This window comes from Microtus pennsylvanicus, chromosome 10 (assembly GCF_037038515.1).
Source record: "Microtus pennsylvanicus isolate mMicPen1 chromosome 10, mMicPen1.hap1, whole genome shotgun sequence".
NCBI lineage: Eukaryota > Metazoa > Chordata > Mammalia > Rodentia > Cricetidae > Microtus > Microtus pennsylvanicus.
This window is the reverse complement of record NC_134588.1, coordinates 77,441,058-77,461,514: the sequence shown is the minus strand read 5'-3', so window position 1 is coordinate 77,461,514 and position 20,457 is coordinate 77,441,058. Positions and strand designations below refer to the sequence as shown.

General features: G+C 39.5%; 1 pseudogene; it reads left to right on the top strand.

The window, feature by feature from the left end:
- Positions 1-19,470, top strand: part of LOC142858144 (protein SET-like) — a 49,360-nt pseudogene extending 29,890 nt beyond the window's left edge.
- The last annotated feature ends 987 nt before the right edge of the window (positions 19,471-20,457 follow it).

The window sequence follows — 20,457 nt, the reverse complement described above, 5'->3', positions numbered from 1 at the left end:
ATTACTAATCCAAAAAGTAGGGAAGGGGGTATAGTGAGGAAATACTGAACTAAAGCAAGACAGAAAACCATCTGGGCAAAACCAAACTCTGAATCGCCATGTCTGATGTCAGAACAATCTTTGGCTCTCCAACTCCTTTAAGTTTTGTTGACTGCAGCACACTTCTTTTTTTTTGGACTGGTTCTACTTCCTATATATAAGCAGGTTTCCTCGTTAGTTATCCCATGGCTCTGGCACTATAGGAGGTGTGGCTTTGTTGAGTAGGTGTGGCCTTTTTGGAGGAAATGTGTTATGTTGGGGAAGGTTTTGAGGTTTCCTGCGCTCAATCTTTGCTCAATGTGACATTCAGTTTACCTCCCATACCTACAAGATGTAGAACTCTCAGCTCCTTTTCCAGCATCATGTCTGATTGCATGCTGCCATGTCCCACCATGATAATGGACTAAACCTCTGCAACTGTAAGCCACCCAATTAAATATTTTCCTTTATTGAAATTGTCGTGGTCATAGTGTCTCCTCACAGAAATAGAAACCCTAACTAAGACAAATACCAAATATAGTGTGAATACAATATCAGTAGTTGTATACTGTATTGTTTAGGTCTTAAGACAAAAATTATTCTACAGATCATGAACAAAAGGAACTAGTATCCAGAATATTTTTTTTATCTGAGGTTAGTTTAACCATTTAATGTGGATATGTAGGGACAACCATATGGGACCTCCTCTAAAAATTAATGTGAGCCTGCAAACATTCCACTACTACCCCAAATTAATTAGAGTTTGAGTCAAACTTTACACTGGCCTAACTGCAAAGCCCTGATCTTTCTCCAATACAAAAGCCTTTGGTCCTGGACTGCTTTACATCCTCATGCCAATGGCTCTTACTGTCCTGACTTTACAATTGTCTGTATTACACAACTAGATACTCCCTCCCACAGCTGTGATAAAGCCACTTTTTCAAGTCTTTCTTCTAAGCTCCGCCATCTTTGATCTCCCTAGCACTTTTTCCCTAACATCTGAGTATCATACAGTGACCAATTTCTTTGTGTTATTGACCCCATGACCCCTCCTTTTTCCCTAAATTCTGTCAGGACTGCGTTACCCTCTTGAAGCCTGAATCCAGGAGATTCATACCAGGATTCCTGCAATTTGAAAAGTGATGGTTGTTTGTAAAAAAAAGCAAGAGAGGGAAAGTCTTGTGTGTCCACCAGATTTCAGGCAAGTCTCTGTGAAATGGTGGAGGACACTGACTGGAGCCTGTTGGTGCCTTTCCAGGTCCAATCTCTCCCCCATCGTGTAAATGTCCCATGCTTATTCCCCCATGGTTTCCAGCTTATTAGGGATGTTGTGAGAGCAGCCTGTGCTTCAGATCATTAGCTACATGCTCCTTAAACGGAATCCTTTAGCTAAATATAACCAGGAGCCTTTGGTCGTTTGCACTAATTGTGTTGAGTTGCTTTGTTAAGGTAAATAACAGAAGTTACAAGTGTATACATATGAAGGCCATAATTTTCCTGTTTGTCCAGGACAGTAAGCAATTTAAGCATTGTTCACCAGGCTTATTCAGTTGTCAGCTAAATAGACTGCCTGGTCAGGAGGTCCTGTTCCAGTGTGAAGCCCACAGCTAGGCAGCACTCAATCAAAGCCTCTTCTATTGAGAGATGAGGGGCAGAGGAGTGGCTCGTCCTTCAGCTTGGAATCCAACCACATGATGGTCTAGGGGTGCAGCCAGGCAGCAGGAAATTAGTCAGATTGCCAGACGTCTATAATACGGTGGGTCAACCCAGACCCTTTAGGAAGAAGACATACAGCCACATCCCTCAGCTCTTCAGTGAGGCAAAGCAATTTAGAATTTCCCCCAAACAACTTTCTCTTCTTTAGTGCCCAGCTGTTTTGACCAGACCAGTGATTTTCTAACCGGTTTGGCTCACGGACTCAAGGAATGTGATGGGATCATAAATGAAAAGGCAAAACCCCCACAGACAAATTCTGTGGACTAAGGAGGATCTGAATAATTAAGTCAGTCTTGCATCCAGACTCCATGTCACCCAAATGTCAACCACATTTGGATGGCTGCAATTACAGCTTAGGAAGGAACACAGTGTTTTCTCTCAGGTACAATGGCCAAGGTTCAAGCTTAGAACTAAAAATAATAACTATTATTATTATTATTTTATTTTTCTTCTTATTATTATTTATAAATGTAGTAGAGTAAAAAGCACATTTATTCTAATAATATGGAGAAGAAGAACAAACTAGAGAGGGTTTCAGGTTTTTCTCATTTTGTTTGGCTGCCCCTCTTTCTAGAACGCATATGGTGGAATCATTATTTATATTTATTTTTACTTTATATTCACGGGTGTTTTGCATGAATATTTACTTGTGTATCAGATGCATGCCTGGCACCTATGAAGGTCAGAAGAGGGCACTGAGTGTCCTGAAATTGGAGTTATAGACAATTTTGAGTTACTATATTGGCATTGAGAATCAAACTCTGGTCCTCTGTAAGAGCCGCAACTGCTCTTAACCACTGAGCAAACTCTCAAGCCCCCAAGTCTTACTTTGGAATGTCATGTCATTAAATAGTTTAGATGAAGCAAGCTTATTGCTGAATTGCCCTGTTCCTATTTAGGTTAATTATATTGTCAGTCTCCCCTTGAGAAAAAATAGAATCCTGTGGGCATAACAGTGAGCCCTCTGTCTTTCTCATGGTTTCCTATCCATCTTCCATGTAGAAGTAACTCTTTTGTTTTGAGAACCTACCTTTCTTATGAACTCAGAATGTTTGTCTCCAATCTTCCTCAGCCTGCCCCACAATTGCTAATGAGCTCCCTTTTCAGAGTCGAGATAGAAGTAGATGTAGTAAGGTAGTGTTTAAAGATCTTCCCATGCACAGAAGATAAGAAAGACAGTCACAGTCCATATCTCATGAGTAGGCCAATCTTGTGCTTAATTCTAGAACAGTTGAGTGAGACTTTCCAAGCTCTGAACTCTTCATAGATGGTTCCAATCAATCACTATTGGGTTTGTGCTAGATTAGATAATAGATGGTCAATAGGTGTGCATGGTTTGGGAGTATGTATCAAAGAAATTAGAGTTATATGATCAAATTTACCCTTTGAAAGAAGAAAAGGAAACTCACATATAACTCCTACCCCTTCAAGGGCATATTTTAGCCCCCAAAGAAATTAAAAAGAGATAAATGATATATGAAGCAAACACAGTAATTGTTGAAACTTGGTGAGGAATATGTAAGGATTTATTTAAAGTTTTGTTTATCTCCTAGTTTATATTATATCTAAAAGTTTTTTAAAAGGCTTTAGCTATTGTGTGCATATATCTCAATAATAGTCGGGAAGGTTCAGCTGTCCTTCATAGGTGAGCAGATTGAGAATGTGCATGGCTGAAGCGTCCTTGGGAAATGCCTGTGAAAGTCTTTGCATGCTGGGAACTTGGGGTTTTTGAGGTGAGTTTCATCTCGGCCATCTCCAGAAACCAATGCACTAAAGTGGCATTTGGTAACACTTTGCCATACAACAGCAAGCTGGGGACAAGTGACAAGGAAGAAATGGGTTCGACCGTCTGTCATGTGCACTTAAGAAGCAAGTCCTTTTCCTCACATTAGCACTTTAAAGACGCTGCTCAGTCCTACTGGGACAAAGGACAATCACCTTGTTATCTGACCCTGTTAGTTTGAGAGATGAGGGAAAGATTCAGGCAGGGAGAAGAAAGGGGAACTCGCGTAGACCTCCTACACCTTCAAGGGCATACATCTACCCGGCGTTGGGCTAAGTGACTTTCCCAATACCTGCAAAAGATCCTCTTACTATGCATCAGCCAGGTACTCTGCGCTTCCCCAGCTGTAACACGTGTAAGTCTTCATTCAATAATTCATTTCTCCTGTCATGCTATGATCACGCATGGGCAAAGTCTCTATCCTCATTTGTTCATTGCTGAGGGTGACTCCAGCATCACTTTCACTAAAAATGCCTCCTACTAGTTTGTGGATGGTTAATGAGTGCAGGCTGGATAAATAGCTCTGCTATCTCATTTGGTCCATAGGACAGTGAGAACAGATATCACCCTCTCAGTCTTATAGAGGAGGGCCAGAAAAGTATGGAGATTGTTGGGGGAAGGGCTTACAGCTTGTTAAAGCTAGAAAGTGGCATATCTGGCATTGACAGTTAGTTTTGTTGACTCTAAACGTTCTTGCATGGGACTTGGAGAGATGACTCGGTGAGAAAAAACACCTGCTATGCAAGCCTGAGAGCCTGAGTTCAGAGAGCATCATCAACATAAAACAATGGGTATGGCCATTTTTATGTGTGCCTGTGTCCTAGTCAGAGTTACTTTTGCTGCAATGAAACATCATGACCAAAAGCAACTTGGGGAGGAAATCAAGAGAAAATATCAATCATACCATTTTTGGTGAACAGCCTTTAAAATAACTGGCCAGGACTCTGCAAAAGCAAAGGTTGTAAGGTCAAAAAACCTTAACAGCTAAGTGTAAAGGCCGTGTACTAAACTGGGCTATAGGAGAGGGAATTGGCATTACTGCAAAATTTGGGACTATCAAAATAAAGGTGAAGTTTAGTTAAGAATATCATGCCAATGTTAGCTTTAATAATGGCACCCCGTTTAAGATTTTGACAAGTGAGAAAACATACTAAAAAAAAATTGGGTTTGTTTCTGGTTTTGCTCTTTGAGTTAAAGTTCAAGCTGGCTTGGAACTTACTATGCAACCATAAATGGCCTTCCTAACCTTGTCTCCATGCTTGGATTACAACCATGAGCCTCCACGCCCAGTCTATACAGCTCTGGAAACCAATTCAGGGCTTTCAGCATGCCAGGCAAGTTCTGCATTGAGTCACATCCCCACCCCACTTACTGGTATTGAAAGCTATAATCAAGAATTCACGATCAGTGCTTTATTATCTTTTAATATGGGAGATCAGAAGCATGGATGGACTAAAATCAAGACAACTTTATGAAAACTTTAAGAGAGAGTTATTTCTTTGGTACATGTAAGATTTTGATGACATATAAGTAACTAACATTAATTTTAACATTTCGTTATATTTAGGCATGTGGTATAGTTTCTGTTGAAAATTTACATTATTTTACAACCATTACCACCACCTATGTACAGAACATTTTCATGTTCCTAGTCTCAAAATCTGTACTTATTAAAGAATATGTTTTTTTTCCTTTCCCAGCTTCTTTAGGCTGCCCATATTCTTGACTCATGATCCACTTCCTTCTTTAGAAACAACACATCATCTTCAGGGCCAATAGTATACCATTGAATCTCTTTAGTTTTCTAGCTTTCTTCTTTTATCTGTAAGTTATCTATGACTTTAACTGGACCCATCAGAAAAAAATACAGAATCATTTTTTCACCCCAAAGAACTTAATGCCTGTAGAATTTGCCTCACTTATCTCATTCCATGAAAGCCTTGAGAAACAAGCCTACTTTGGAGAAAAACACACTTGTCCATTGCTTTCATGATTTTTAAGTTTGTTATTATTATCTGATGTTATATTTCTGTTTCTTATAGGCTTATCAGTACAACTTGCTGACAACAGCTGAAAGGTACTGGATAGCTACTTGAAGTTCAGGATGGCCAAGCCAATGAAAGAAAGGGAATTAGGAAATTTATGTGCAACTTTTCTGGCCAAGCAATATTGTTCTTATGACCTGAACTAGTTCAAAAATGAATGTTTTCTCAGAAAAAAATTATTTGGCTGAATAAATGGCTTGGCATTGAATGGTCAGCAATTGAAAAAACACAGGTGTCAGATAAGGTGAGGAGCCAATACATGGACTAAGACATACTGCAAGTCATAAGAGTATTAGAGAGAAAGATGCTCTCTCAACACGATTGTCTCTGGAGAACAGAGGACAGCTTTTAAATATTACTTTTCATATTCTCAATAGAATACAAAAATATGGCAGGTCTAAGATAATAACAAGTTTTTGTACAGAGAAACACAAAAGCTGACCTTGACATGACATCCATTAGTAGCATTAAACAAAACAGTTCTTAGAAACAAGACATCACCCTCACTGGACTGAATTTTAATTTTCAAAAATAGAGAGCCATCTGAAAGAGGATTAAAAGAGGAATCAGAGTAATATAAATAATAGTCAACTACCCAAAACAATAGAAGCAATCAAAATCTATATTTACATAACCTAGGAGACTCTATACCTAAGGATTAAACAAAAATCATGCTGACACACAGAGAAAGCCAGAGAGACAGAAATGCTGACAATGCTCTAGGGGATTGATTTAGACCTTCAATCTTACCTAACTGTAGAGGTAATTCTTTCCTAATATCCCCTCCCACAAAAGCCAGAGCTTCTGGAAACGAAAGGGTTTGACCTCATTCCAATGTCAATAGAGTACTCTAAAGAAAAGTGTCCCCAATACAAATGCGGCAATCTCTGAACAAGAAGCTGTAGATTGAAGCAATGATGAGGTTTATGAGTAGACACTGAGGAAGGAATGGAATTTATTAAAGGAAACACAGAGGATAGAAGACACTTAACCTACCAAGAAAAGCCCTTGGTACTGTTTGACAGTTGAGGGGTCTGGCAACCTGTTTTATGTCCACAAACCCAACAAAGAGATTAGTTTACATCCATACTTCTCCAGTTCACGGGAGAATCTGTGCCCAGTGAAGAAATTCTTGTTTGAAAATCATACTCACTTTCACCCAAAAAGATATACTAAATTGGATGTCATGTCACAGATGCTATGGATTAAAAAAAGATGAAGGTATATTCATTTGAGATAAATGGGTGGTAAATAGGTAGGAGTAAGCCAGCATCCCCTTTTAGAGTTGTTCTCGTGACTACAAGAAAACACCAACCAACAAGTCTGTTAAAAATGGGACAATTTAAAATTTTCCTCTCAAAATCAACATCTCTCAGTGTAGGTCAAAAACAAACTACAAATACATGCTGCTTTTTACAAGATACCACCCAAGCCAAATGAATCTGAAACATTAACATTAAAAGGTTATACTGGCTGTCCACAAGTAAATACAACTCCAGGGTAGCTATTTCTGTGTCAAAGTAGAAATCAAGGCAAAATGCATTAAATGGAGAAAAGGTTACTTCCCACAGATAGAAAGTACAGCCCATAATGAAGACCTAACAATCATGAACCTTTGAAAATGAATTACATAGCATCAAAGTTTAGAGCAGCAAGCATTAGGATTGCAGAGGCAAGCTGACAGCAGCAACTGCTGTAGAAGGGTCTCGGAGCTATGAAATGTCAGCTAGCTCAAGTAACCCAAAAACAAATGCACAAGGAAGGAAATAAGCAAGCAAACAAATAAATAAAGACGCAGAGGCTTCCCATGGAGTAATGAATATGTGCAGGGGATTTTTATAGCGTGCACTTTAGACATTAATCTTAACCCGCCTCCCCTTTCCTCCTAACTTACATAATTGTCACACCTCCTCACTTTCTGCTTCCACATCATTTTCTTGTTTCCTTCAAAAATAAGGAAACAAGAAAACTGATATGTGTGTATATATCCAAGTTTCTTCAAATCCCTTCAGAATGATGAAGGATGTAAATAAATAGTCGAATAAGAAAAGCATTTTAAAGTGGGGAAGAAATGATTATCACCAAAGGAGATGTGAGAATGAGAGGCAGACCCCAAGAGGCATCATCACCATTATCAGACACACAGCCCCAGCTGCCAAGGGATGGGTTGAGAACTTGTAACCCTGTTGTTTCTACTCCCAAGACAGCTTGTCTTGGCCGCTACTGGGGTTTTCCACATCATTGACCTTTAGCTTCTACTTGAAAGTGGAGTATTTTATTTCTTCACACTTGGTTCACTTTTTGTTCCAATATTTGAATTTTATAGGTGTCTTTTAGAGATTATGAATGGTCCTTTTCAATCTAACGTTTCCTGAGTGAGGCTGGGAATGTTTGGGAGTAGTGAAAGTGGACAACTACACAATGGGGGTGGGGCAGATGTTCTAAAATACTGTCCTCGCTTCTGACACTGATCACAAACTGGCATGTGCTGATGGTTTGACTGAGAAATGCCACTCACCAACAACGATTTGAATAGTTCCTCCCATGGGTGGCAGTTCGGAGAGGTGAGAGAATCTTAAGAGGGCAAGTAGCAGCTGGTGGAAACGCATGACTAAGGTCAGATTATGGATTATGACCTATCCCTGGTCGCTACCTGAGTTTCTGTGTCCCAGCTACTGCTGAAGAGTGACCAGTTGTAGGTTCCCACAGCAAGGCCAGAACCCCATCATAAAACCCTGAACTCAGAACAACCATTCTTCATTTAAGTTGTTGCTTCTTAGGTATTCGAAAACAACAATGAAAAAAGCAGCCAAAATACAGAAGGGGTCTCAAAAATAACTCTTATGCTTAAGTAGGTATCTCGCTGAAGCTGTTATAGTCAAGATTAGGGTTTAACAAGAGGACAAGATAGACTGGACAAGCTAAGCAGAGCACACAGGGCAGAGTCCAAGAGGCATATGAGGCACAGAATGTCCAACTCCCTCTCCTTGTGGAGCCAGAACACTGCTTCTCTCTCGACAATTACATGTGAATATGAACACACACACACACACTGCGGTGTTTTGAATAGGTGTGGCCTCCATAGAGTCATGTGTTTGAATGTTTGACACATAAGGAGTGGCATTATAAGGAGTTACAGCATTTTTGAAGTAGGTGTGACCTTGTTGGAGTGAGTGTGTCACTATAAAGCTAAGCTTTGAGGTCTTATATGCTCAGTCTATGCCCAGTGTGACACAGTCTCCTTCTGCAACCTGTGAATGAAGATACAGAATTCTCAGCTCCTTCTCCAGCACCACGTCTCCTGCACACTGTCATATCTAGCTATGATGATTATGGTCTAATCCTCTGAAACTGTAAGGCAGACCCAATTAAATGTTTTCCTTTATAAGAGTTGCCATGGTCGTATATGATCTATATAGTTGTTCCGAGTCTCCAGCACTTATAAAGTCGGTTTACAGACTCCCCATCATATATTGTTGATATTTTCCAACTCAGTGACTGTCAAATATGACCAGTCCCCATTTAACTCATTCATAAGCATATTCAATGTTCTCAAAAATACAGTCCTTTAAGGCATGTGGGCATGGTTTTTCAAAGATTTTGACATAACTGTTTAGAATTCAGAATTCAAGGACCAGGGCCAGACATCAAATTCTTCACCATGCAGAAGTGTAAGACTCCAGTGTACAAGACACACATATAGGGAGGCGAAAGAGGTGAAGAACAGATGACTAGAAAGTGAGTATTTACATCACTAGGTGGTGTTTACAAAGTTCTTTTATGCAGCAGACATTGTACTGTCCTTTAATAAACCACCTCCTGAAAGAAATAACTGCATGTGGGGGCCACGTAGCCATGTAGTCAATGTATGTTAATACTGAAAATAGTCTCTTTCCTCTGCTGCCTCCAGTTTTAATGGAGGCAAGTTAAAAGTAATGGAAAGTATAGACAAGGCTCAAAATTGTACTCCATAGGACTTTGAGCAGCTGCTTTTAGACTGAAAACCCAGGAAGGCAGAGATTTCAGCCTATTGTTTTCATGGTATCAAATGCTATGAGATCGCTAAAATAATGGAGCAAGGTTGTTGACACCAAGTCCTGTTCAGTAAATATAGGAGTTGCAGATCATACCGCTATCATCATTATCAAGCTCATCATCACTCAGGCAAACCCGCTGATTCAGGCTCAGGCATTCAGGGGAGCCCCATGTCTTAGTGAGTTTTCTGGGGCCATAGCAGAGTACCTCATAAACTATATACACTTATGTGGCTCATACTTCTTAAGTTTAGTGCATTACAAGTTTGAGAATGAGGTCAAATGATAAGGTCCTTGTTGCTGTGCCATGACATGATGGGAGGGCATGTGCATGTAAGAGAGATAAGGAATTGAACTGAACTCAACATTGTATCAGAAATCTGATTTCAAGATAATTCTACCTTATGCTAACCACATTAATCATGTCTGCCTCCATAGCCTAATCACTTCTATTTGAAAAAATTTAAAAAACCTTATTTTAAATTGTTTGAGATTATAACATAATCCTATCATTTAAGACCATAATGGTAACTAAATTTCAACTTGAAGTTTGGAATTTATCTGTTAAGAAATAGAGCATGTTTCTGATCAATGTGAGTCTTTCACACTCCACAGAGCAAAATTAAGGCAGAGAACTCCAGGAATGTTCAAGGCTGACTCCACAGCACGGTGTTCCTCTTCTGCAATCTGTGGGCCAGACAACTTACTTATTTCCTGTTCTGTTCTGTTCTGTTCCTTTCTTCACGTCTTAATTTTGTTTTCCATTCTGGCCATCAAACCCCAGGCCTTGCACATGCTAGGCAAACAAAGTAACACTGAGTTACACCCCCAGGACCATTTCTGTTAGCATTTTCATGTAGCTTGTTGTTCTCTTAAATTTTAATATTCATAATGCTTTTATTTTTCTCTTCACTTTTAAAAATGTAGGTTCTCGAGGCTATGAAATTTCCTCATCAGCATCTATCATAGGGTCTGGCATGATAGGTGATCATTGCTTTCTCGCCTGAAACGGCATAGTCTAGCCCATTTCATCCCTTGATTGACTGATAATTAAGTTTTGAACATAGAATACATATTTCTTGTAATACATTTCCAAAGGCATTTGGAAATATTAGTTAAACTGAATTATTGGTAAGAAGCATCATGTGAACTCTAATAGACCAAAATTAAGTTTACAAACAATAGAACATGCAGCATTCAGAAACATAGCTCCCAACTTTCATGCTGGAATGTCCACATAGCAGAACTAGGAAACAGTTTAAGGGGTTCCTTTGCTGAAGCTCGGGGTGTCATTTACCAGCATAGACACCAGGCTCAATGCCTTTTTCTATAGCTTTGCCATTTGACTTGTGAACCCAGCACCTGTGCTTGGAGACCCCTCAGCTCACTGAGACGCTTCTCTTAGTGTCTGCCATTGGCTATGAGAGCCTGAGGAGGGACCCTCAAGGTGCCGCCACTGCTCCTAAGAAGGCTGTTTGTTCCTGGGTGCTCCCCCTGCATTCTCTATGATTTAAGGAAGTTCTATCTTTACAGTTACTTCTTTTAAAAAAAATCTAAACTTTTAGAATAAATTTCACAAGTGCACATAATCCTCGATATTTTATTCTGGGATGACTGGCAGATAAATAATCCCCTTCTCCAAGCTTCAGCCATGGGGCACACTAACCCTAAAGGACACTGATTGGACCTATTAAATTAAAGAGCAGCCCTGAAGGGTCAGTGCCACACAGACATCAGCCCCATTCTCAATTAGTAAAGCTCTTCCCGGAAAGTCTTCTAAATTTCCAAGCAGGGATACACAGGAATGGAGCCACAAGATTCTTCATTATTTCTTTACACCGAGAATGGTGCCCATGGCTGCAGCATTTACTCACTGTATAACCTGAGCTAATCTTTTAACTTCAAGATATCAGTCAACTCAGCTATAGACTGGAGACAATGCCAAATGGCCAAAGGGGATCAAACGGGGAAATACACAGAAATACTCATGCATCATACAGTACACGGTAAATGCAGGCTGTGCATTCTCATTCTCGATGCTGTAGTTGTGGTGGGAGTTAAACTCAGAAAAAGCTCGTAAGAGCAATGTAATGAATTCTCAGCTACTAAAAGAGCATAATTTAATAGAAAAATGGAATGTTTAATATGCCTGAGGAAAAGGAGACAAAAAGTTCTCCTCTCTCTCTCTCTCTCTCTCTCTCTCTCTATCTCTCTCTCTCTCTCTCCCTCTCTCTCTTTCTCTCCTGGTTCCTTTCTCTGTGTAGGTACATGAATATTACATACATGTATGTATTTGTATATATTATATATAGTACCTATGCTTATGACAGAATTAAATGCTTGTAAATATACACTTTAAGTACTCTGACTAATATATATATATATGTATATATATATGAGCCAGTAATTAAAATTAAATATGTCTTTATATATCATTGCTTAAATAGAAATACTATGCAAACAGACATATTGTTTGTCACTAATTTAGAAGAATTTCCTGAGTGTCCAATAACTTAATGCACCAAAAATATTAGTCTAAATTTTTATTTATTTGACTTATAATTTGTTTAAAGTTTACTTCTCTGTCACTATGATTAAAAAAACTGACCAAAAGCAACTTAGGTAGGAAAGGTCTTATTTCACTTCATTCTTCCTGGTAGCTTTCTGTCAGCAAGGAAAGCCAGCACTGGAACAGAGACAGAAACCATGGAGAAACACTGCTTACTGACTTGCTCAGCCTGCTTTCTTACATAACCCAAGACCCCCTGCCTACTGGACACACTGCCCACAATGCTCTAGGCCCTCCCCCACTCATCGTTAGTAAAGAGCTGGGCGGGAATGCAGCCCACCGCTCAATACAACAGAATGGCGCCCAACGTGGGGCTCGAACCCACGTTGCTCTACTGATTGAGCTAGCCAGGCACCCTCTTCCCAGATGATCATAATTTGTGTCAAATTGACAGAAATCTAACCAGCACACCAGCCACATGATCAGATGGGTGTGGAAGCGAGGATGGTCTGCATGTTCTGCACACTAGTGTTGCCTGGGAGCTTCTTCCTGACCAGGATGAGTACACATGAGATATGTTCACTCTGCATTCCGTCTGCTGGGCACCATGCTCTATCTATTGGACATCCCAAACCTTGCACTTCTGTGGGTTACAGATCAGAGACTCTGGTATAGCACCCGTTCCCCACCAGACAAGGCTTGCACGTGAAAGCTGTTGACTCACAAGCATAGTCAGCTGTCACGTGTGCTTGTCCTTTACTCTGTAAAATGCTGAAGAAGTATTTCACACTTTCCCAACACAAAAATCAATTTCATACCAACATTGAGGCTGTTATAGTTGTGGTCATTGTACTATACAAAGTTAGAAAAATGTATATATGTTTGGATATACTTTCACAAGACAGGTTAGATATACATATGCATATATACATGCACAAACATACTCTCAATCCTTTTGCTACATCAAGAATATTAAGCAGAAGGATACAGTGTTGCATTGTAGGACAAATAACTCCAGAAACCTAATGAGTCCTTGATGACTAGAGTTGGTTCAGTGGTGTTGAATATTGATGATGTCACCATGTATATGTCAAAAGTTAGATTAGTTGTAAGAATCAAATACCATAATATACTCAATTCTGAAAGAGACAGAAAGGAAGAAAGAATAGTAGGTATTTTAATTCACTTTGATGCAGTATCTGTACATTTTTAAAACTCTGTCCTGAGAAAATTTTTCCAAATCCACAAAAACATTTTATCTTCAGGTATTCAGTGCATTCTAACTTACCTGTGGAAATGGAGATTTGAAGACTATGTGCTCAGTAATTGCTAGTTTATATTATCCCCATCTGCTGTGAAATTTTGTAGTCACTAAAGTTATTTATAAAGAGATAGTAACAACACATAATGTAAAATCAAATATGGGTAAAAATTAATTAGCAATGAAAGGGAGTTTACTGACATGCTATCTCCTGTCTTTGGATAGTACAATTGTGGGCAATATTTCTTCTCTTCTTTTCTTTCTAGATTTTCTAAAACACATTTTAATAAAGTAATTGACTTTACTTTTTTTAAAAGGAAGACATGATAATATATGAGCTGATGGGGAAAAGGAAACAGCATTAATTTCCCCTCTCTCCTTTTGGCCCCCACTAGAGTGACTGTGTTGCAGGACATACATTGTTGGTGCGTTGCTGGTGAGTGAGGTAGAGTGCCCTCACATCTAGCTAATTAAATTGCTAGCATCTAGACAATTGGTAGGATTTACCCTTTTCTACCATCAAGACCCAGAATAGCTTTTTAATACTGAGTAAAGTCTGGACTGAACAGAGTGTTACTGAATGATGTTGCCTGGATCCACTGCATTCTTTGAAAGGGATCATGAGTTTCACTTCCCTCTGTATGCAGAACAAGAAAAAAATCGCACTGCATCCCATCCCTCCACACTGCTCATACTGGAATTCAAATACTTTGTCTCTCAAAGGTCCAAGCATCCCAAGATTTAAATCACCCAATGTAATAGTACACACCTATTTGGGCAGGTTGCAGACAAACTCAAGAAAGCACAAAGGATGGAGCAATTCGCTCTTTCAGAGTGGTGTCACCTGCCATCCCACATGATCACCTGAAGTTTCTTCCCTACAAGGCTGATATTCACCACCCATTCTCCTCTCATCCCCAAGCTGAAGGCACACTTTGTACCGTTCACATTTCTGCAAATTGGTGTCTATTTGTAGCTATTTGGTTTATTATAACTGGTCCAGGGACAATTTAGAGCAGACTTTGGCAGGCTCTTATGATAACAATCTGCCCCGTGGTGCTCCTTATGGAAGACACCTGCTTTGCCAGGAAGATGCATTAGCTGTGGGTGACTGAGTAAGAACACAATTAAGTTGTCAAAGTTCCTGCTGGACCCTGCTGGGTCTGGGCACAGTAAATCTCAGGAATTCCTATTTCTCCTGTTGTCCACAGTGCCTGCCAAGTCAGGTGACCCCGGTTCCATCCTTTCTACATTTTGTATGAGAAAGCATTGGTAAATATATGGTTTACTTTGGAAGGAAACCAGAACTTCGGTCCCCCGTTGATATTGTCCATCTAGCTATTCGTCCCTCATCCCTTCCAGATTTTTTCTTTCAAAAGAGAATGTAAGAAGCAGCCCATACCCAAACTCACACCTAGAAATCATAGCCCTGCCAGAACGGGTAGCATATGGGACCAGCCCCCATCCAACTGGGTAGTCCAACTAGGACAAAGCCTCCCATGCACTAATGTCCAAGATGATAAACAGAAAGCTCTCATTTGTCTTCTCAGTACACGACTGTCCCTGGAAGTAGAGAAGGTCACATACAAGATTTCCTGAGCCAACAAATAATATTTCTTTCTCCCCTTACTCAGACATTCCTACTAAAGTCCATTCCTGTTACAATCATGGGGAGTTTCAGATTAAAATAGGAAGTGGGGAGTAATACCTCTATCCTTGATTTTGTCATCTTTCACCAGTGCCTAAAACTGCAGCTCCCATCTTATCTACCATAGGATACAATGTGGATGTTGGAAAAGGAACAAGCTGAAGACTCACACTCACTTGTCTCTGGTTGTTTAAAAAGCCACAAAACCCTTATCTCTGCTCCAGGCACAACCTTGCATTTTGAGTGATGAGCTGAATAAAACTATCTCTGTAAAGTATATCATAATGTCTAAATAGACAATTGTTCCTTCATTATATATGTAGTCATTTACAAGGTCATTTGTGTCTCAACTCAAGGCTCATCTCTTTAGAAGTGATCACCTGACCTATCATTCAAAAGTCACTGCAACCCTAACCACTTAAGAGTACCTCACCTTTTCTCATAGAGTGGACAAGTAGATGTTGAACTGACTTTGTGATGGGACAGTGCTTCTGAAAAGGGTCACAGATACACCACGGCTTTCTGCTCAGCAGTGGCCTTAGAACAGGGGCCAGCAGCTTTGTAGTACAGAATTGGCTTTGGTATGTGACCATCTTACCCCACACTTCTGGTGGGCATCTAGGTAGAGAAAGAGTTTCATCAGGTCAGGTCATACTAAATCCTCCTGTTCTAGATCCCTCAGAATGTGCCATGGGCTTCTGCAGACGTCAATCCAACAAATAACAGAGAAACACAAAATGGGATTATCTTTCAAGGGAAGGTTGGAAGCAGAATGATCCAATTGCGTGTGGCCAGCTTCAGAGACTAAAAGCATAAATCGTGGGTGTGTGCCACAAGATACCTTCAGTCTATGTATGAACCAGATGTATCTGCCATAGTCAACTTCTATTTAACAGTCTCTGTTGTGAAAAAGGAAAAGGCTATCTGTAGTCAAATAGAATGTTGTTGTTTTTGTTGTTTAGAAAACAAATAAAAATGAGAACCCATAGTCTCGTTAGTTATCTACATAAAGATAAGTAGATTAAAAATAAGTACCACCTCCTTAATAAAAATAAGAATTTTTAAAATTCTACACACTGAATAGGGTGATTGATGTATCTCATAGAGTACTATTAAAAATAATAAATCAACATACAACTTGGGGAAAAAATGGGAACCTTAGAAAGATCGTTCACCTTGAGGTGTGCAAGTTGTGCTTTCTACAGCTCCAAGAGGTGGCATCCGTTTGTAAGGACCAGGTATCATTTAAGAGATACTTCTAGTACAGGTGGCAGTACAGTTTCTGGTGGAAAAGGACATAATTTTCTAATTTGCACTGTATCTTACAAGTGATTGGCAAAGGCACTGTACATACATGAACACAGTTGCTCTATTTCCATTCAACCTACACTAAGTAAAAAAAAAAAATCCCGCATGTGGGGAATTTTTTTTATTTATAAAATGTTCATCACAGCTTTATTCAAACATTGCAAATAACCTGAATGTCCAATAGAAAGGAAATGATGCAATCAACTGTAGTGTTCACAATGGATATTTAGGAACCGCTTATAATAACACAGGGAAGGCTTCTGCTATGTGATCAGTATAATTTTATACTTAGGGATACAGAATTGTGTATACAGCATGATTACTGCTATGTAAAGCAAACAAAAAAATTTAAAAGCCATTCATGATGAAATTGAAGCATGGTGGTACTCTGAAACATATATTAGCAGCAGTTGTTTGGGGGTGTAAGATTACCAACGCTATTTCTGCCCTCCTAACTTCCTATGTTTTCCAAATATTTTAATGAATATCTACTCATTTTATATTGAAACACATACTGATAATTTTTAGATGGGAAAACAGTTAGACGTCAGAAGTAGAATTAAAATCTTCTCAAAATTCCTTGGTAATGCATAAAGCCCATGCCCTGCCCAATGGAGTGGTTTCAGTGCCTTAACCATGGGAATTCATTTCCACTACCAGATTCAGGCATCTTTATGGATGGCAAGAGCCATGGGAAAGCTCTGGAAAAGCAGGAAGCACCCTTCAGTCTAGGATTACACATTCTGAATGTGTTGTGTTTTCCCAGAGGAGGAACAAAGTTTCCATTCTGGGAAGACAGAAAATGTAAATCCTCACAAAACAAAGAGCAAAAAACAGAAAACAGACTTGTGTGCTAGACCTAGAACCCCAGGACCCCAAATATCACAGAAAACAAATGGGTGGAGGTTGAATAGAGCTATTTAATATGTGATTTTGTTATTTTTATCTGCAGCGTTTTCCATTTTCTTCAGGAACTCTGATTTTTCCCTCACAATGTCTCCCTCCCTCTGACCACACGCGTCTTTGTGAGACTGAGGGCTTTCTCTGATGAAGTCATGAGCGCGCATATTATCAGGTCTGGTGGATCCGTACCAGAGGTCAGGAAAAGCCTGGCAACCCAGCCGTGCATTTTCCAGACCAAGCTGGAGGGCTCCCTGGGGGGCTTTGAGAAGAGAATTTCTGCTGCCTGTACATTGGGCTAGTCAGTTATAAGTCTAACTCTCATAAGCATCTTGTCTAAATGTGGAAAACACCTGCCCAAGAAAGACCCAGAGGCAACCCTTCTGGGGGATGTGTAAAAAACCTCACAGGCAACAGAGAACACAGAAGAAAACTCTTAGATTTGTGTTTTGATCATTTTCCTGATAATATTTTGGTATTTTGAGTATATTCGTACCTGAGTCAAATCTATTCCTTGACATTTCATGTCCTTTGACTACTAAATTCCACTCAAGTGTGTTTAACTTAAATTTACTTAGTGTCTGTTTTACTCACAAAGTATTCTTGTCTATATGGAAATAAAGTAAAGAAAAATAAAGGTAATGCAAAAAAACCTGCACATTAAAGATTGTGTGTATATGTATAAGTGCAAATAAGTGTGTGTGTGCGTGTGTGTGTGTGTGTATGTGTGTGATTTTGGTGAGCTTCTCAACTAAGTTTTGTGATAGTAATTATTATCCACATTTTTAGGTATTGTTAGTGATTATCAGTGATAGAGTGAAGCCCAATTGACACAGCTTTAACTCTGACAGGAGTTCAGACAACTATACCTTGAGAGTATTGAAAGGGCCTAATCAGCACCACTGCTCTGTTCAGGAATCTGTGCCTTGAACAGGTATGTGACCAGTGTGTAGCATAGAGATGAGGCATGAGTACCACAATGACAACACGCAGGACTCCTCACAAGCTTTGCAACTCACAGTGGGCTTCTTTAGATTGGAGGCCAACTGAGAAGGAGGTGCCCTTTCATTATGTTAGAGGAAATTGGTTTCGGTTCGCACTTTTCTTCAGCTCAAACGAATTTAAAAAGTTCCATAGGTCTATCTCTCTGGAGTTACAAAAAAATGCATTCTAGACAATAAGAATAGTTACATTCTGAACAGGCACAAAGTTGGTGTGTTTGTTTATTCAACAAAGCTGACTGAGAGCCTATAGATAATAATGAATTAGTATATCTCAAAAAGCTCCAAAAAAGGATTTTAAATGTCTTCACTATAATATATGCTGTTTTAAACCTCCCACACCTGAGGCCACCTCAGCTCCTGCCAGTTTATTCCTGTGGTGAGCACAAGGGTAGGAGCTCCGGCCTCTGACTTCTAGACAACCCCTTGTGACATGGACCTGAACTGGCAGTCTGTACTCCTATCTCATTCCAGGAAATCCAGACACTCTGTTGCCCAACGAGAGGACATGTTGACATCTCCTGGCCTGCCACAATGAGAAAAAGAACAGCAAGAAGCAATTGAACATATTGACAAAGTACAAAATAGAATAGATGGATTTAATGAACAGACCAACGAGGAAATTTTGAAAGTAGGACAGAAATTAGAACAGAATTTATTGCCAAAATCCCACATATCGGTGTAACAATTGCCAACCATCCACGAGTGTCTGCATTGCTTGCACAGGAGGACAAATAGGCTCTGATGTATTTGACCAGAGTTGAAGAGACAGACACAAAATACAGTTAGAGAATAGATCATTATTTTGATAGAAATAGTTACTTGGAAAATAAAGTTATCAGAAAAGAATTTCATCTGAATGAGAATGGCAACCCATCTTCAAATTTCACTGAAATCAATTGGAAATCTGTAGAGGATTTGATAAAACCTTTGCGTCTAATGCAGAATGAGACCAAGAGGAAGAGGTGGTGTAAGGACCAAGAAAGCTGCCTTATCCAGCTTACTAACCATTCTGATGCAGGTGCTGATGAGTTAAGAGAGGTCATCAATGTTTGACCATGTCCTTTATAGCATTCTTTGGCTTCTGATAATAGATGAAGATGAGGAAGAGCCAGAAGACGAAGCTGGGATAATAATGAAGAAAAAAATGAATAATTGGAAGATACTGATGAAAAGGAGGTGAAGGTGAAGAAGATGAAGGTGATGATGTAGAGGAAGAAGAGCAGGATGAAGGCAAGTCTGATTAGCATGGAACACTGATTGAAATCAACCTTCTTATGTTGCCTTCATTTTAGTCTTTAATTTTTCTCCAGCCCATGGCAGCAAGTTGAATGATTGCATGCTCTTTCCCTCTTATGCTCAATTGCCCTGTTTTTTTAGGTCTCTCTCGTCTCAACACCATAGTTCTCTACTTATTTAGGGGCAAATACCCTGAGCAAAATACAATGGGAAAGAATTTCTTTACTGTGTTCACTGTAAAGAAAGGATAAATTTATATTATTCTAAGGATATTTATATATTTAAAGGATTGAGAAGATACACATGCCCCCATGTGTACACATATTAAAGCATTATATGATTCCCAATAATATGTGAAAATTTTATTGCAAGTTTTAAAAAACTTCTTTGAATGTCTACTGAATCGGAGCAGAGTACTAGTTGTTCTAACAAAGAACAGCAACAAAGGTTTCATTAATGTAAAGGATTGAGGCTTAAAAAGGAAATAAAGCAAAAATTTACATTTATGTTTAATAAGAGATGGTTATTGACAGAGAAAATGGAAATCAATCTTAGGTCCTCAAAAGTGAGACAGGGCCAGATGTTACTGCATGATTCAGAAGGGTCTGGAGTATGGAATGAAAATCGGTAATGAGTCTGAATCCTTTCTTTTACTACTTAGATAGGAAGTGGCAACCGAGAAGGCATGGATGAGGGCTGCTATAGCAAGCATTTTGGCACTTCAGTTGTACCTGTGGTCAACATGTCTACCTTGTTTCAGCCACCGCTCCCCGCCCTTGCCCACCTTAACACTAGCCAATGCCCAATCACTAACAGAACTGCTATAAAGAGAGAGAATCCAGCACTCTGGCACGTCTCTCCACACGTTGCCTCAGCACCATCTTCCTCTGCATCTTACTTACGGTCTGCTCCTCTCACTTTACACTCATGTTTTTCTCAACCTTGGCCTTCTGGAGTTCATGAAATAGTAATGGCCCTGACCAGCATGGTCCAGA